Consider the following 17,900-nt stretch of genomic DNA (forward strand, 5'->3'; position numbering starts at 1 on the left):
GTAAAGGATGAGAAGGGAAACCTTGAGGAAGCTTCTGGGGTGACTAGCAGACTGGGACAGCCATCTTGTCCAGAGTGTCCAAGCCAAAAGTCCGGCCATGCTGTGGAGACTTCAAATCTAAAGTGGACGACTTCTTGCTGGGGTATCACAGTAGGTATTCAAGCTCTGGGTAAGCAGTGGGACTGCATCGGTTTTCAGCTGGAATTGCTAAACCCCCAAATTGTATGTCATATTTTGTGCATACAGACCCATGCACTTTTATCTGGAGAGAGACTTAACAGCTTATATCAGATTCTACAAGGTCACACACCAGTTTCAGATAAACTCCAAGGCATCTTCAAGTTCTATCTGCCTGTTCAACATCAAATACTTGGATATTTGGAAATACTCATAAATGATTAACATTTAAAGGTGTAACTAATATTAATTCTTGCTCTTTTGAGGGGCTGAATGTAAAATAATAAATATTCCTCCTCCTAAATGATTCTACTGCAGATGGTATTCAGGTTTCAGAGTTTTTTGGAGTAGTCCCCGGAATGCTTATGTAATGTGATATATGTAATAAATGTAATATGATGCTTATCTATTAAGTCCAGGCCAAGGAGGGATCCGTATAGTATATGTAGCAGACATTTGCCCTTGGTCTCCTCAAGCTCTTTGCCCACTTCTGGCAACTGCCTCAGTTTTTCTTTGGGGATATGCCCCTCCCACTGTCAAATACCGTGACCTGGGTGGGCCCCCTCTGTGGCTCCCGCACACGAAGTTCGGGGACTTCGGTCAGAGTCAGACCTTTCCTGGCCACAATGATTGGTGTAAGCTAGGCAGGTAACCTAATCCAGTCTAGTCTTGGTGACATGCTGGACATTTCCTGGGAACCCCAAGCCAAAGATCCTGGCTTTTTCATTGTAGATTTAAAACTCTTGAGTTGCTGATGGGCACCTCGTAACTATATGAGGTTGCAATATAAAGTCAACGCCAAGTAGCGGATCCAAGAAATGGATACCAGAAACTTGGGTTTTGGTAATGTAGTTTGTGCCATGAATCAAAGCACACTTGAAGCTTTATCACATCTCACTCAGATGTGCCAATAAACCCCCTCTTATAAACAACCCAAGCCACTCGGGCTGGGTTGCCGGTCACTTGCAACCAAAATAATTCTGATGAAAATAGTAGGTGAGGGCGCCTGGGTGGCTCAGTTGGTTAAGCGACTGCCTTCGGCTCAGGTCGTGATCCTGGAGTCCCGGGATCGAGTCCCACATCGGGCTCCCTGCTCAGCGGGGGGTCTGCTTCTCCCTCTGACCCTCTTCCCTCTCGTGCTCTCTGTCTCTCATTCTCTCTCTCTCAAATAAATAAATAAAATCTTTAAAAAAAAAAAAAGAAAAAAGAAAATAGTAGGTGAAAACGCAAAGCTACAGGTTAACAGTTATCATGCAGAGTCCCCATAAAATACACCTCTATCCATTAATACGGCTTTCACCTCAGAACACCTAAATGTGTGCTTCTGCCTCATGGGGGTCTCTGTTTCCTCTCCCCTCCTCTAAAGTACCTCCAAGATAACGCAAATTCCCTTAAGGACCCATATTTCCATTTAAACCATGCTCTGAAATGCAATCAGCTCTTGAAATCATTTCACAGAAATCTTAACAAGGCAAAGCATCAAAAGGAATGTAAAATGTAATATGGCCACGGTTTTTGAACAGGGGGTATTATAGTATAATGAGGAAACAGACCTCCTTCCAGTTTCATTTATCCCAAGAAGCTAAAATCAGTGTGAAAGGTAATGACACCTTTTTCACAGAAATAAATTAATTTTTTCATGAGGAAAGAAATGGGTTTTATACCCTAAGACCTAATCCTCTGTTTATAATTTGTGAAATTATAATTCAAATGGCAATTAGCAAGTGACCAAAAACCAAACTTTGATCCCAGAAGACTTGAAGGCTACTTATAGCAGACAATCTTCCCTAGATGTCTTCAGCCTGAACATAATAGTGCACAAGAAAGTAAATATATGCAAACCTCCAAATGTCTAAGAATTTGTCTTAGTTGGAACATTTGCCCAGACTGACTTATATACTCTCATTGTAGAAGTAAATAAAAATATATCTATTGAATGGGTTCTTGGGTTTTCTCAAGTTTGTCTAGAGACACTTATTCAGATGAAATCAAGAGTTAATTCACCCAAGTGAATTAAACTCAAATAGGTTTCTGAATGCTCCAGTTCTAAGGATTCTCTTTTGTACTACACTTAATTGCAGAACTTTTGCTTCATAAAATCATCTCACTATCCCTTTAAAAAGACTAGCTCAGGGGTACCTGGGTGACTCAGTTGGTTAAGAGTCTGACTCTTCAGCTCAAGTCGTGACCTCAGGGTCACAAGATTAAGCCCTGCATCGGGCTCTGCGCTCAACGGGGAGTCTGCTTGAGATTTTCTCTCTCCCTCTCCCTCTGCCCACCCCCCAACTTCAAATAAATAAATAAATCTTTAAAGAAAAAGAAAGACTAGCTCAGAGTTATATTGGTCAGGTCCAATGGCTCTAAGCCTAAAGATTTAGCAAACTGTGGTAAGGATTTTGCAATATCCTTGCTCTTCCCATTTCCTGTGAATTCTGAAGCATTCAAATTGAATTCAAAGTAATTTAATTTTAAAACTTTTTTATGACAGGTTTTAGGATAAATGGACAGCTGTGCCCTCTGATCAGAAGATCAACATATGCAGAGGCCTCTCAAAGCAGCCCTAACTGTGCTTCCATAGAGACACCTGGGCTGTCCTGGTCTTGGGGCCAGCTTCCACCTGATTGAAGAGCCAATGCCCTTGGAGTCGACTAACTCAAAATATGGTGGCTGAAAGTAATCATTTCAAGTCCTTAAGAAATACTTAATTGGGAGCACCTGGGTGGCTCAGTTGTTAAGTGTCTACCTTCGGCTCAGGTCATGGTCCCGGGGTCCTGGGATCGAGCCCCACATCGGGCTCCCTGTTTGGTGGGAAGCCTGCTTCTCCCTCCCCTACTCCCCCTGCTTGTGTTCCCTCTCTTGCGGTGTCTCTCTGTCAAATAAATAAATAAAATCTTTAAAAAAAATAAATAAATACTTCATTGTGTTTAGACTAAGTACAAAAGCTTATGAAATATTAGACAAGAACATAAGCAGCTCTTTATATGGCTCACAAATGTACAGTCCATAAAAGAATATAAAGCTAACCACTTGAGAGATAACATGGCAATGGGAGTGGGGTATTGGTGAAAGGCAATGCAAAAGCATTCCCAAAATATTGTAAGCATTGAAAGCAGAAAATATGCTAATCTACAAATACAATATTTTATAAATAAGCTTTCAAACCTAAAATAAAATGGAAATACAGTGAAGAATAAATTTGGAGCATAAAACACAGTTCAAATAAATTATTTCATTTTCAAATACATGCATCTCTTAAGTAGTTTGTTCCATGAAATAACCCTCATAAATGAAACTGTCTTTTCTGGAAAATAGTAATAGCTAATTAAAGCTACCAATTCACACAGCTGGAGCATGAATTATTAATGAGCTTAAGGGTTGGTAATAAGATAGCATAAGAGGCAGCTTAGCACTATAAAATACCATAGAAATAGGACAATCAAGGGAGAGAAAAACAGCTCTCACAAGGAAGAGGAATAAAGCAATCACTAAATTACATTCCAAATATTCATAAAGCAAGAAAACTAGTGATTCCTGGTAAAAGTAAAAAACCAATAATATAAAATTTCTATTAATGAACATTATTGATGGAATTAGCTGCTAGACAGAATAATAATTATTCTACAGTCAGCACAGCAAATACAGGTTTTTCTTTAAATTGGCATGGTCGCCTACTCATTAAAAAATGGATGTTTGAAGAACTATTTTTTAAACCATCATATATGGGTAAGCAGCAAGTGAGCCAAAAAGGCTAGCTCTGAGTTACAACTATTTAGCCCTCAAATTCCTATCTGGAACATCCTTTTAGAAACCAGCACTCTCAGAAAGAAATCAACCATTAGCAGCACAGGAAGGGATATGTACACACCAAACAGAGCCAAAAGTGTAGTAAAAAAGGACAATTTGGAACTATCAGGCAAAAAATAAATAAAAGAATTTAAAAAAACAGCTGTCTTTCATCACTGCCCTACCTTCCAGAAAGTTCTCATTTGTATGGATTTATCAGCAGTTCCCATTCATCAACTCAGCAGTGCAGAAGAAGCCAAATTCATCATCCAGGTTCTGACATCTACTCTGCTTCTGGTTGTGATCAACCAGAGTGTGCCTCCACAGCTCTCTTAGTTGAAAATTTTTAAATGAGAAAATGGGGACAGAAACTTCAAGCAGGTAATTCATAAAGGTACTAGCAGGAAAGAACCAAAGTTTATTATTATTGCATTCCCACACTGAAATTCAGAAAGTCAGTCAGTCTTCTGGAAGAGTCTTGTTGGAGAGCCTTAGCTCAGTACATTGTTATTCACTGTGGCCCTATCTCTACTCCACACACTCTGTGAGGGTTAAAATAAGATACGTGCCTTTTCCATTCATTCGTGTGTTTTTTAACTTCTCTCATTATTGTAGATCTTTGAACTCCATAATCAAAACTCAGGAATCCTTGAAAAATAAAGGCAATTATTACCTGCCCATACAGAAGTGCTATTTGTGTGTGTGTGTGTTTTATAGACATGTATTTGTGTATATTTTCACATGTGTATATTTCTATTTGTGTGTGTGCATTTGTGTGTGAACATTTGTGTGTTTGTAAACATATCTCTTGGGTGAGTCACCAGCAGGGATGGTGGAGCAACGTTGGGACATTGGGATGTGCTCACTGCCACAGATCCTGACAGAGACGGTGGCTGTGTCCTGCCAGGGAATGATAGTGGAGGGCTTGGGGTCCTAAGGTGGTGGAGGGACACACCCACCCACCTTCCTCTTCATCAGGTTCACACTTAAGTGTCAGGGCTACAGTTCATCACCTGGCAGGTTGAGCTCCAGCCTGAAATAAACACGACAGGAACATTTCAATGTGTGATGTTTCACAAAAAAAGAAGAAGAAGGAGAAGAAAGAAGGAGAAGGAGGAGGAGGAGGAGGAGGGGGAGGAGAAGAAGAAGAAGAAGAAAAGAAAGAAGAAAGAAGAAGAAGAAGAAGAAGAAGAAGAAGTCGTCAAATTTGGCTTAGACTCCCTCCAAGAATCCCTCCAAAAGGAGCCAAGTCAAGATGGGCAGGATGCCAGTTCCATGAGGAGGAAATGCTGGGAAACCTAGAGAACAATGGATTTATATAGAATTGTACATTGTTAACGTTAATTTTTTAATTATCACAAATGTGACAAAATACAAAAAGAGGTAGAATAAAAAATAGGTCTCCTCTCCCCTTCCCCCATCACCCAGTTCCCTTTCCAGAGACAAGTGTTATTATAGTTTTTTGTGTCCAGAAGTGGTATTTAACTCAACTGTAAATCAGTTAACCTTTACCTAGGGCTTACTCTGACACACAGCATTAACAAGAAACATAATGAATGAGAACACAGAAAATTCTAATCACAGATAATTCCAAAACCTGATTTTATGCAAAGTGGCAACCTGATCACTGATGAATTTTCTTTCCCTGACCTGCCAATGTTGGTGGGAGTCCTCATCTTCCTTTGCCTCTTCCACTTCCAGTGTAAGGAATCATAGGCTGTGGCAGAACTTAAAGTTAGACCAAAGAAGGGAAGCAAAGCAGCAGGATTCTGTAGATCACCACCTATCATCTCTCTCTGGAAAAGTCTTGTCTTGAACTTTATCCACTGGTGATAAATATTGTATTTGATAAGACCAAGCTAACTTGGGGCAAAACTCCCAAGGTAATGATTTTATTGTTAGAGCCGTATTTGCTTCTTTCAGCTTGTCTTTTTATCTACAGCAGTGACTGGCTCTAACCCAGCACATAGCAGAATGTCTGGCCTAGAGGAGGTGCTCAATGAATATTTGTAGCATCAACTAATTGATTAATTAATTGGTTGATTACATTCATGGAGTCCTTGGCCACCATCAGCCAAGTTCTATGCCACCAATGAAACATGGCCTCCATCCTTGAACACCTTATCACACTAGTTATCCTGAAAAGTCATCTCAGGTTAAAAGGGCACGTATTGAATGGAGCACTGGGTGTTATACGCAAACAATGAATCATGGAACACTACATCAAAAAAATAATAATAATAATTAATTTAAAAAAATAATTTAAAAAATTAAAATTAAAATTAAAAAAAATGCTCGCAACAGGGAGTAGGCATTCAAATTTTAATATTCCAGGATAAATCGATCAATAACTTTCCACCTGAGAGCTTCCACAAATACAAAGAATTTCCAAGATTAAATTTTCAGACATAATCAAAATTTGAGGCCAGGTGAATCCCTCAGATCACAGAACAGCTGCCCCTAACATGGCCATGTTTGGAGCCGAGCACTATGACCTTCTCTGGAGAAAGGGAAAAGGGGGAAATTTGTTCACTTCTATATATTTTATTTCTGTATATTTTCTGTTATGCTCCTCATTACCACCAAATGAATCTGAAATAGATTATGCTAAAAATGTTTTAAAACATACCACAAAGCCAACTCAAGAATGATAAAAATGATCTCCCTTGTTTATTATTTAATACGTATGTTATTTACACGGAGGCCCAAGAGTACACTGGTTAGCAGCACAGACTCTAGAAGTCTTACTAGTCTTCCTAGTTGTGGCCTTGGACAAGATGCTGTAGCTCTGTTGTCTCATGCTTCAGGAGACAATAAAACATCTTCTTCATAGAGTTGTCATGAGGAAGAGTAGTGCCTGGTGCCAACTGAGCACTTGGTAAGTAGTAACAACTTCTGTAATCTAAAGAAAACTAAACAGCAATCAGGCAGGCTAATGGCCATTTTGACTTTTACAACATGACCACAAACCTGGGAAAGAAAATAAGCACTGGACGTTCAAACAGACGAGTGGAGACTTGATAGCTGAAGCTTCAAATTAAAACAATAACAGAGGAATTCACATTTTATCAGTGCTCAAATATTTTAAGTTAGCATGAGTTATTGGACCTATAAATTCAGGTATCAACCAACAAATAGAAATTTTAAGAGGCAATGGCCCTTCCAGAACTTCTAAAGTATACTGCAGGGGAAGTCAGTCTCTATGCAGGGATGATCATTAGCTGGAAAAGATATTAAAATATTAAAATACTTTCCTACCAATTGATAAATAGTCTCTGCCGTCACGTATGTTCCCAGAGCACTTCACCAAGGGGTCCCCAAACAACCCCATCAGCACTAAAAGGCTAAGGCCTAACATAGCTCAACCGGGAGCCTCCAAAACCTTACTCCAAGGCTGCAGCCAGCATGCATTACAGCACGTACCACTTGTTATGGGTTGAATGGGGTCCCCCAAAAATGATATGTTGAAGACCTCACCACCAGTACCTTATTTAGAAATAGAGTCTTTCAAGAGGTAATTATTCTGCAATGAGGTCATTTTGGTGGACCTTAATCCAATAGGACTGACGTCCTCATAAAAAGGGGAAATTTTGACACAAAGATGGATACACATAAGGGAGAACACACACGAAGATGAATGCACAGATTGCAATGATGCATCTATAAACCAAGCAACTCCGAAGATTGCCAGGAAACCACCAGAATTGAGAAGAGAGGCATGGACCAGATTCCCCCTCTCATCCCTCAGAAGGAACCAACCCTACTGACACCTTGATCTCAGACTTCTAGCCTCCGGAACTGTAAGACAATAATAAATGTGTGTTGCTTAAGCCACCCCAGTTTGTGATACGTTGCTATGACAGCCCTAGCAAAAATAATACACCACTTCTGACTATACCTCTCCAGGAGGTAGTATCCATTCCTGGCCTTTTCATAAAACATAAACATGGGTTTTCTGAAATCTTGGGAAGATAAAAGCAAAATTGTTCTGCAGCCCTCTGAGTATATCCTCACAACCCAATTGAAAGTTCAGCCTTTACAAGTTAGGGGGGATTTGAGAAACAAGGGTTAAAAAAGGAAAGGAAAGGAAAGGAAAGGAAAGGAAAGGAAAGGAAAGGAAAGGAAAGGAAAGGAAAGGAAAGGAAAGGAGAGGAGAGGAGAGGAGAGGAGAGGAGAGGAGAGGAGAGGAGAGGAGAGGAGAGGAGAGGAAAGGAAAGGAAAGGAAAGGAAAGGAAAGGAAAGAAGAGGAGAGGAGAGGAGAGGAGAGGAAAGGAAAGGAAAGGAAGAAAGAAAAAAGAAAAGAAAGAAAAAAGAAAAAAAAGCTGGATAACCATGGCCTCTCAAAGTCTGGGACACGTTAGCTTTCATGTTTCCAAGCTGAAGGCGGGTGTGACTAACAGGGATTACTTGCAGCCCCACCTGCTTTTAACCCTGGTCAACAGTGTAAGTGAGACCTGGAAAACATGAGCAAATCTCCTGAGAAACTGGAAAACTGTAGAAGGCCAGAATAAAGATTCCTGGGGAATTATTTGACCAAGCACGCCTGGAAGAAAATAACAAGAATAACTGCTTCTGAAACTCAAGCCAGGTTCGCATTCTTCATCTTAAAACCTCATGATATAAATTAAGAACGCTCATAGTAGAGGTCTCAGGATATCATAGATTGATCTGATATACCTGTACTTGAATTTCCACCCCCCCTTTCAGAGGCAAAGAAAAGAAGCCCAAAAACCCATAGTTAATCAAGGAAGAGACTGAAACTAGACTCTAACTAGATTTTCCACCAAGCCACTCAATCCACTCAATCATTATTAAGCACCAGTTATGTGCTAAGGATACAGAGGTGAGAGTGTAGAGGGGGGCAAGGAGTGGGGACAGAGTCACCTAAAGAACTCAAGTAGAGAGAATTAATATGGTGAGTAATGAGAGTAAAAGGCACACAAAGGAAATGCCCTTTGAGCTGGACCTTTGAAAATCAGTCCGTGTTCACCAAGCCAATGCAGAGGCCAGGAAAACAGATGAAGAAAGACCCTTCCAATCAGAACAGAAGGAGAAAAATCACAAAGCATAGGGTGGAAGGTCCCCAGTGGCAAGTGTCTGGAGGAGAGCAGACCCTGCCTTGGATGTCAGTAGTTTGGAGCTTTATTTTATGGGCAGTGGACAGCTACTGAGAGTTTATACGGGGTATGATCAGTTGTGTGTTTCAGAAAGCTTGCTTAGTGACAGTGTTCAAAATAAACTAGGGCTGGAGATAGGCTGGACACAGGCAGACTTATTAAAAGGGTTATTTCGGGAGTTTGGGAGAAATAAGAGGTACTTATAAGTCATTTTAGAAAGGGAACTGACAAATCTTGGTGGCCAGATGAACAAAGGGAAGGAAAGTGAGACCAAAGATGACCCTGAGCCCTGAGGTCAAATAAAAGGCATAGAGGATGATGTTATTCACTGAAAAAATAAACTGAGGGAGAGTGAGTAATCCTTGGGGAACTTCCAGTTTGTCTCTCATAGCATCTTTCTGACACTAACAGGATCATGAAGTTGTGTGGAGTGGTCATAAAACTTTGTGATAAAAATCCTAGCCACTAACTTAAGGTAAAGAAAAGAAACACAACCAAAACTGAAGTTAAATCTTTTGTCACACCAACTCTCCTGGCACCTCATTCCTTACTGTCTATCTTGGCTAATAGAAATATCATCTGCCTAGGCTCCCTAAGTGTGAACCTTGAAAGTCATCCAGGATGACTTATCCTAAACACCCCAATCAGTCCCACATCCATTTTCTTGCTAAGTCTGCCCTCTCCCCTTCCAACCACATTGCCACTGCCATGTTTCAGGATCCCATAATTCTTTCTTGGACAATTGCAATATCCCTCTAGTTTTTTCACCCTGACTCAAATATCTACATTTTGAATAATTCTAAAGCATAAATCTCTAAAGCACCACCATATTCCTTGGCTAAATATGTAGCAATAACTTCTCCTTGCCTTCAGGATGAGTTCAAACACCTTACGTAGTAAGCAAAATAGTGGCCCTCCAAAGATGTCCCTGTCCTGATCCCCAGAACTAGGGATGCAGCCACAAGCCAAGGAATGCGGTGAGCCTCTAGAAGCTGAAGAAGGCAAAGAATGGGTTCTCCTCCAGAGCCCCCAGAAGGAACATAATTCTGCCAATACTTTAATTTTAGCCCCGCAAAACCCATCTTGGATATTTGACTATAGAATAATAAACCTGTGTTGTTTTAAACTAACTAAGTCTGTGGTAATTTATTACAAAAGCAATAGGAAACGAATACTCCTTTGTATGGCATACAGAGCCATTCACAAACAGTGCCCTACCTCCCACTAGTGCCATGCTTCTCCACTCAAACTCGATACAGCCAAAACTGAAGTCAAATCTTTTGTCATCCCAGTCTTCTGGTACTTCCTTCCTTATTTTCTATTTTGTTCAGCAGAATCACTGTCTGTGAGCATGCCTTCCAAGGTTGCTACTCTTCAGCCAAACCAAATATTTATTTTTCATGGTTCTATGCCTCTGTCTAGTCAGGGCTTTCTACCTTCCCTATTCGCCCTTCATGAGTCCACTAAAATAGTACCTGCTTTGAGAAACTTTCCCGGTCATTAAAATGGGGTCACATGTCTCCACATTCTGTGTCCTTCCAGTCTCCTTTACATAACATGTCTTTCTATTTATCACAATCTACCATGTTGGTTGCCTGTCTGCACCTTCCACTAGACCATCAGGTGCTTGAAAACAGACACTGTGCTAATTCCTTTCTTCATCCCCAGTACCTAAGACAGTGCTTAACTCATAAAGGCAAACAGAATACCATTGATAGTAAAAATAAAAATAGAACCAAAAGGAAAGCAAGGTTAAAAGAAGGGGATTCCAGGATGATGAGAAAATCTTAATTTATTGTAGATAAATGGCAAAGGAGCCACTAAAGAAAGAGGGATTAAATATGCAAATGTAACAGGGGAGAGAAATTTATTTTACTAGCCTGAAAGTAGTCCAAATAAATGAGATCATTGGCAAAAATAGAGGAACTATCCTTGAAAAGAAGGAAAGATTTTTTTTTCCTCTAAGTAAGAAAAAAAGCAAGGGAGGAATACACAGATATTAATTTAGTAAAAGATTAATATACAGATGTGAAAAAGAAAAATGTATCCTTTCACAAGGTTAAGGACTTAATTTTATTTTAAGGCGTTATATTTATGTAGTCCCCTATATTATCTTTCTCCAAAATCTCTCCCCCATAATTTTAATAGTAGCTCAAATAGCTATTAGCTCTTGTGAATTTCTGAGGTCATCAGATTCTTTTCCAAGTCAGGAAAGCATCTGAGTATTTTCAGGTGCTTCCTTCCACCAGAAAGAAAAAAAAAGTATATTTCCAACCAATTCAAGTTCTGCTAACACAGCCCATAACAAATCTCTGTTAGGCCAAGTCAAAGCCAGAGTTCCTGTACCTTGATGTCTAGGTCACAGTACCTCAGTTATATTCTCTTAAATGTATTTTTCACAAGCAAATTACACTGAACTTTACAGAAAATCCCATCCCTATTGAAGTCAGTGGTGACAAGATGACAACCAAAATGCTGCACAAATGAAGGAATATTGGAAAACCTTTACACAGACACCTGCCTCAGACAATAATGACCACCGACACTCACCACCCCACTTTTGGAGTTAAGAAAAGACTTTAATGTTGACAGATTTTGATGGCAAAGACCGCCTTGCAGAAAAATGTGCTCCAAGTAGGCAACACACTCACCTGGCCTGGAACATAAATGAAAACTCACATAGAAGTGCTCCTCGACACCACATTTCAGAGAGAGCTGTTCTCCCTTAGACACAACCCATCAAAGCAGCATTGCTGTTGGCTGAAACCACTGGGTGAGCAGCTTTAGGTTCTATCCCCCGTCATTTTCTCCAGCAATGCTTACAAAGGTTTGTTTTTACCTAAATTGGTCAGACTCTTAAAACCTAATTTTAAAAACAAGGTCCAGGGGCACCTGGGTGGCTCAGTTGGTTAAGTGTCTGCCTTCGGCTCAGGTCATGATTCTGGGACCCTGGGATGGAGCCCCACATCAGGCTCCCTGCTCAGTGGGGAGCCTGCTTCTCCCTCTCCCTCTGCCTGCCGCTCCCCCTGCTTGTGCTCTCTCTCTCTCTCCCTGTGTCAAATAAATAAATAAAATCTTTAAAAAAAAAAAACACCACCACCCATGGTCCAGTTTCAGTTATGGGATGGGAAAGCCAAGATTCTCAATCAGTGCTTCCCTTTCCCACACAGTATGGGTCTGAGCAAGTCATCTTGTCCCTGTAAGCAGAAATTTACTACCATCCTACTTTTCCCCTAGTTACCAGTGTCCTACACAGCTGTCTCCCACCATACTTGACCTGTTCATCCACAAGGCCCACTCCATTTCAGACAGGACTTATGCCATTTCTACAGCTTTTGGCCTTCCTTAAGAGACTGTCTCACCTAATCCAATGAACAAACAAAGAACGATCACATCCCATCCATTATCTCATTCACTTATGCAATTTTAAGTTCCTTGTGCATACAGGCTCTGGGCCTTCCCAGAAAGGAAGCTGCCACAGACTGAATGTTTGTGTTCCCTAAAATTCATATGTCAAAACCTAATCTCCAATATAATGATATTTGAAGATGGGGTCTTTGGGAGATAATTAGATCATAAGGGAGCCCTCATGAATGGGATTAATGCCCTCAAAAAAAGAGACTTCAGAGAGATCCTCGCCCCATCCACCATGTGAGGACAAAGTGAAAAGATTGCTGTTGGTGAAGCCGGAAGCAGGTCCTCCCCAGACACCCAATCTGCCAGCACTTTGATCTTAGATTTCCCAGCCCCCAGACCTTTGAGAAATAAATTTCTGTTCTTAATAAGCCACCCAGTCCGTAATATTTTTGTTTTCAGTCTATGGTATTTTTGTTGCAGCAGCCGAGCTAAGAAGCCAAAGGTGTAAGGAACCTAATACCACTGCTCATACAGGGGCCAGAACAGGCTAGTCCTTGGGATAAAGATCATTTCCTGAGTATCTACTCTGTCCCAGAATCACAGATTTACAGGAACTATTAAAACATGGTTCCTACTCCCACAGAGTCTACAGAGAAGTCAGAAAATCCAAACACATAAACAAGAAAGAACTAGAGAAATAGTAAGAGCCGGTGAAGGGCTTCTTTCAAGGCAGATAAGGGTTTACAAAAGGAGAAGGAGTACTTCAATGTAGGCTAAATCAGACAAGATGTAGAAAGTCCAGAAGACCTCTCACCTGCTCTGGGTGTGCTGTCTGGTACAGTTAAGTTTGGGATTACATTGCAAGAAAAGGAAACACACGAGCCAGGTGCTGAGTTGAAAATTTACATAGCTTTTGAAGGCTGCCTAGAATAGTCCCCACTTTAATCAAAGAAACTGCTAAAGATAATCTCCTCGAACTAAGAAAATACAGAAAATATCCTGGGGATGGGGGTGGGGGAGAGACATGAAAAATTATTCATGGGGCAACTCTTGGAATAGAAATATTACTTTCCCTTAAAGGGGAGACTATAGACATTATCAACTCTCATTCTATTATTTTAAAAAGCAGAAGCACTTTGGACTTTTAATCAACTATCTTTCTATAAACTATCATAAAAAAACATTCTTTTCCATATGAAAAAAAAATGTTCCTTTTACTGATATTTACAGATTACATTATGTGTAGAAAGAACAGTACAAATAAGATGGCCTGGCCTACATTGAGTGAAGCCAGTAAGAGACACCAGAGACCAACAAAGGCACAAAACTCCATGCCTCAGATTGTTCAAGGCTCATTTTCATGATTTTGAAGACTTATCATTTCTATAAATATAAAACAATCTTTATAATTCACAGAATAAAAGCATCCCTGTCAGATTCTTGTGGGTGTCAAACTAATAGCAACATCACTGCTACATTTTCAGTAATGTGTGAATTTATACTTCCAACATTAAGAAATAGTTTAGAAAAAACAAATCAAGCATAAATATCACAACAAACAAAAAGAGAAACAGGATTCATAATATTCAAGTGGTGTCACATTACCAGCTAAAAAAATGTCCAGTCTCAAATTGTGGCACTTCATTAACCCAGTGAGAATCAGAGCAGGGAGACAGAATCATTGAAGAGGAAGTTAATGGTTCTAATATTCTATTCAAACAAGAACTACCCTTCTCCTGAGAGTTGCTTTTTTTCCCCTTTCAGATCATTTTGGTGACTTTTTATTAGTCTCCTAAATTGATCTTTACTAATCTGGAAAGAGTGAATGAAGAGTTCTCTAGGAAGATATTATATAAGAGCCAAAACAAACCACACATTGACAATGATCTGTTGGAAAAGAAAAAAATATCTTATTCAAAGGTTGGACTCTAAACACTGAAAACAAATCTGCACCACTGCAAGCAAAGAAAGCATGAATTTTTATTTTCTTTGTTGCATAAAGACAGCACTTGGCAAGACTTGCTTTTTTTATAAGAAAAGAAATGCATTGCTTAGCTAAAAGTTCTTTGTACATAGAAGGTGCTGAGAAAAAGCAAACAGCGAATGAATTAATTAATTTTTAACTGTGAAAATTTAAAATAAAAAGAAACTGATTAATCGGGCCAGCCAGGCCTCTACAACAAAGACAGATCTTTTTTAGATGGAATTACTTTCCTTTATCATCTTCTTCACCCCTTCCGCCCCTAATTTTAACCAGGTCTGCCAGGCAGTGTTCCCACTCAGAAACAGGAACAATACCTTATTATACAATTGCTTGTTATTGCTTTTCCACAGAATTTCAAAAAATGGTAGGATTGAGCCCAGATTATATTTCATGTTCTTCCTCTTGGCAGAAACCTATGAAAGCAGATGGAGAAATGGTGGTGGTTAAAAACAAAAAACAATACACATATAATCTTTTATAGTCTTTTTATAAAATTGGAACGGTTCTGCATACAAATATTTAATCTGTCTTGGTAGACGCAATAAATATTCAACAGACACATTGAAGAAAAAGACACCCCTTGATATAGAAGAATATCAAGTGACATCTGATACCCAACAAGCTAAACTTTGAATGCCTGAGCCTTCCCAGGCCATCGAGTAACACATTTTTTTTGAAAAATGAAACTCGAGTTTTGTTTGGGGCACACTCACATCTACATTCTTCCTTATGGGTCTAAAAGATGAAAACAGAAGAAGGATAACATAGCATTTTCCAGTCTGCCTAAGAAAAACAATGAATACGTGTTAAATTTGGTATTTTTTCCAGTGAGATACTTTTCTAATGAGAGCCTCCTACAAAATTAAATCTTCCTAGAATTGTTGAGGATAATAATTACCTCTTACAATATTTACCAAAGGCTCATTTCAAGTCCCAAAATTTAGAATATGTCATTTAAGAAAATTTTTTGATCAAGAACCTAGTTCATCATCATTCCTACCATTATTTCTTAAATGAAGCAGTATTTCCAACAACAAAAAGACACTCTGGGTTGGATGTAAGAAAACCAAAATTCCATATTATATAAAATAATATTGGGGAAGGATATGTGTTACTTAACAGTGTTGACCATGGTAATAAAATAATATAAAAAAAGTTAAGCATAGCTGCTTATTTCAGTAAAACTTTTGGACTTCTTGCTGATTGAATGTAAAATTTCTTAAATGGCAGGAGATTCAATATAAATTTCACGGCTTAAGAAGAGAGCACTAGAGCCAAAAACCTATTGAATTCAAGGTATTGAGAAACTTCAGATCACTCCATAACAGGTAAATCTTTTTCAATTTATTTCATTGTCAACAGATAAAAACATTTGAAATTTGAAACCTACATGAATACGCACACACACATATACACATACACACACAGATTTACTCATATGGTTAAGAACTGTGAAAATCTGAGGTTTTAACCTACTTGCAAATTAACAAATTAGCCTGCCACAGCTTCATGACTGGTGACAGAAGAGAAAAGACTCCTAGGTCGGAGACAAGGGATGTTATTACTCACTGCCCAACAAACATGAGTTTCACATTTATGTTTCCTTTACCCACCCCCAAGTCCCATGGGGTGATCCTGAGCAGCCCAGGTGAATGCTGTGCACATGGTGGGTTTTCATCACATCCAAGAAACACCAAGCTAAAGGAAACCCAATATTTTATAATAGGAAGCAAGCAAACATGTCCTACTTTTGCCCCAGAGGGAAATATTATCTTTATTATACTGGACAGTAAATAAACCTGCCCCCTGCTCCAGAGGAAGACATCACTATCTCCATATTCCAAGTCTGTTCACTATACAAGCATCCTGCAAGATTGTCAATACTATTGTTTGTGAGGATGCAGAAATACAAGAGACCCATGAAGAATTGTCTCCCAAAAGATATTATTTGATATATCTATCTACCTATCTATATAGATAGATAGCTTTATATATATATATATATGTATGTGTGTGTTATATATACATATAAAGATCCTTCTATCTCTTTAAATATTCTATTTTAATATGACTCTAGTTGTAAGAACAACTTTAGTCTCCTAGAGTCGTGCCTTTCTTAATAATTCTGAGGACCCTAGGAGTCTATCTGATGCAAAGGCCAGTTGTGGTTGTTCTCACATCTTCCCTGGATCTAGAACTCATAATCACCCTGCTAACGCTAGTTGACTTCATGCTCCCCTTAGATGTTAGATGCTCTAGATTACCTTACATATTAGTTTTCTATTTCTGCCATAACAAATTATCTCAAATTTAGCAGCTAGGCTAATACCCATTTATTGCCTTGTAGTTTCTGTGGCTTATAATTCTGGGCACAGAATAGCTCAACTGGACTCTCTGTTTAGGGCTCACAAGACTAAAATTAAAGGTTGGCAGGGCTGCATTCCCTACTAGATGCTCTGGGAAAGAATCCACTTTCAAGCACATTCAAGATGTTGGCAGAATTCAGTTCCTTCTTATACTTTTCACATGGCTTTTCCATCTTTAAGCCAGCAATAGTATGCCAAGTCTTTCTCACATATGGAATCTCCCTGACCTCCTCTTCTCTGCTTTCTGCTTTTAAGAGTTCATGTAAGTATACTGCACCCACACAGATAATCCAGGATAATCTCCCTATTTTAAGATCAATGGATTAGTAAACTTAATTACATCTGCAAAGTCTCTTTTTCCGTGTAAGGTAACATACTCATAGTCCCAGGGATTAGGGTATAGAATCTTCTTAAGGGCTATAAATCTACCTACAACACTCTGCTACACAAAATGTGGTCCTTGGACCAGCAGCATTAAATTAACCTGGGATCTTGTGAGAAATGTAGAATCTCAAGATTCACCTATATCCAATGAATCAGAACTTACACTTTAACAAGATCCTCAGATGATTCATATACACATTTAATTCTGAGAAACAGTAGGTATCTATGGGTCTAGAACACACTGTCAGATGCTGTTGCTATCACTAAACAAGTTAGAGACAGTCAAAATTTGGGTAGTCAGAAGGGATACCTCCATTTCTCCCTGCTAATGCCAATTGTTCTAGCATTTTCACTTAACAAAACCTGGAAAGCTAAAGAGTTGCAGCTAGAACTAAGATTCTTGCCCTGGTCATTACAACCTGCTGCTGGTCCAGACTCTGTCCAGGTAACAAATTTCTCCAGAGTGCAGAAGGAGACTGTTCCTTCCCTAGGTGTTATCACCTTTCCTTGAAGATATGCACAGCCAGTTTTCTCAAGGCATGCTCATAGTAAGATGGATTGGTAAGAAAAAAGCTTCACATTCTTAGCCTCATCATACCTAAAACCATTCCTGCTCCTTAACCCCTGAAGACCTAAAAAAGATCCCAAGTCACTAGTCAAGAACTGCCTTTGCATTACAGTGAGTTTTTCTTAGGAGCTGGTACGTTCTTACAGTTGACCTTAGTTGGGGCT

Source organism: Phoca vitulina, unplaced genomic scaffold, assembly GCF_004348235.1.
Source record: "Phoca vitulina isolate PV1807 unplaced genomic scaffold, GSC_HSeal_1.0 scaffold7, whole genome shotgun sequence".
NCBI lineage: Eukaryota > Metazoa > Chordata > Mammalia > Carnivora > Phocidae > Phoca > Phoca vitulina.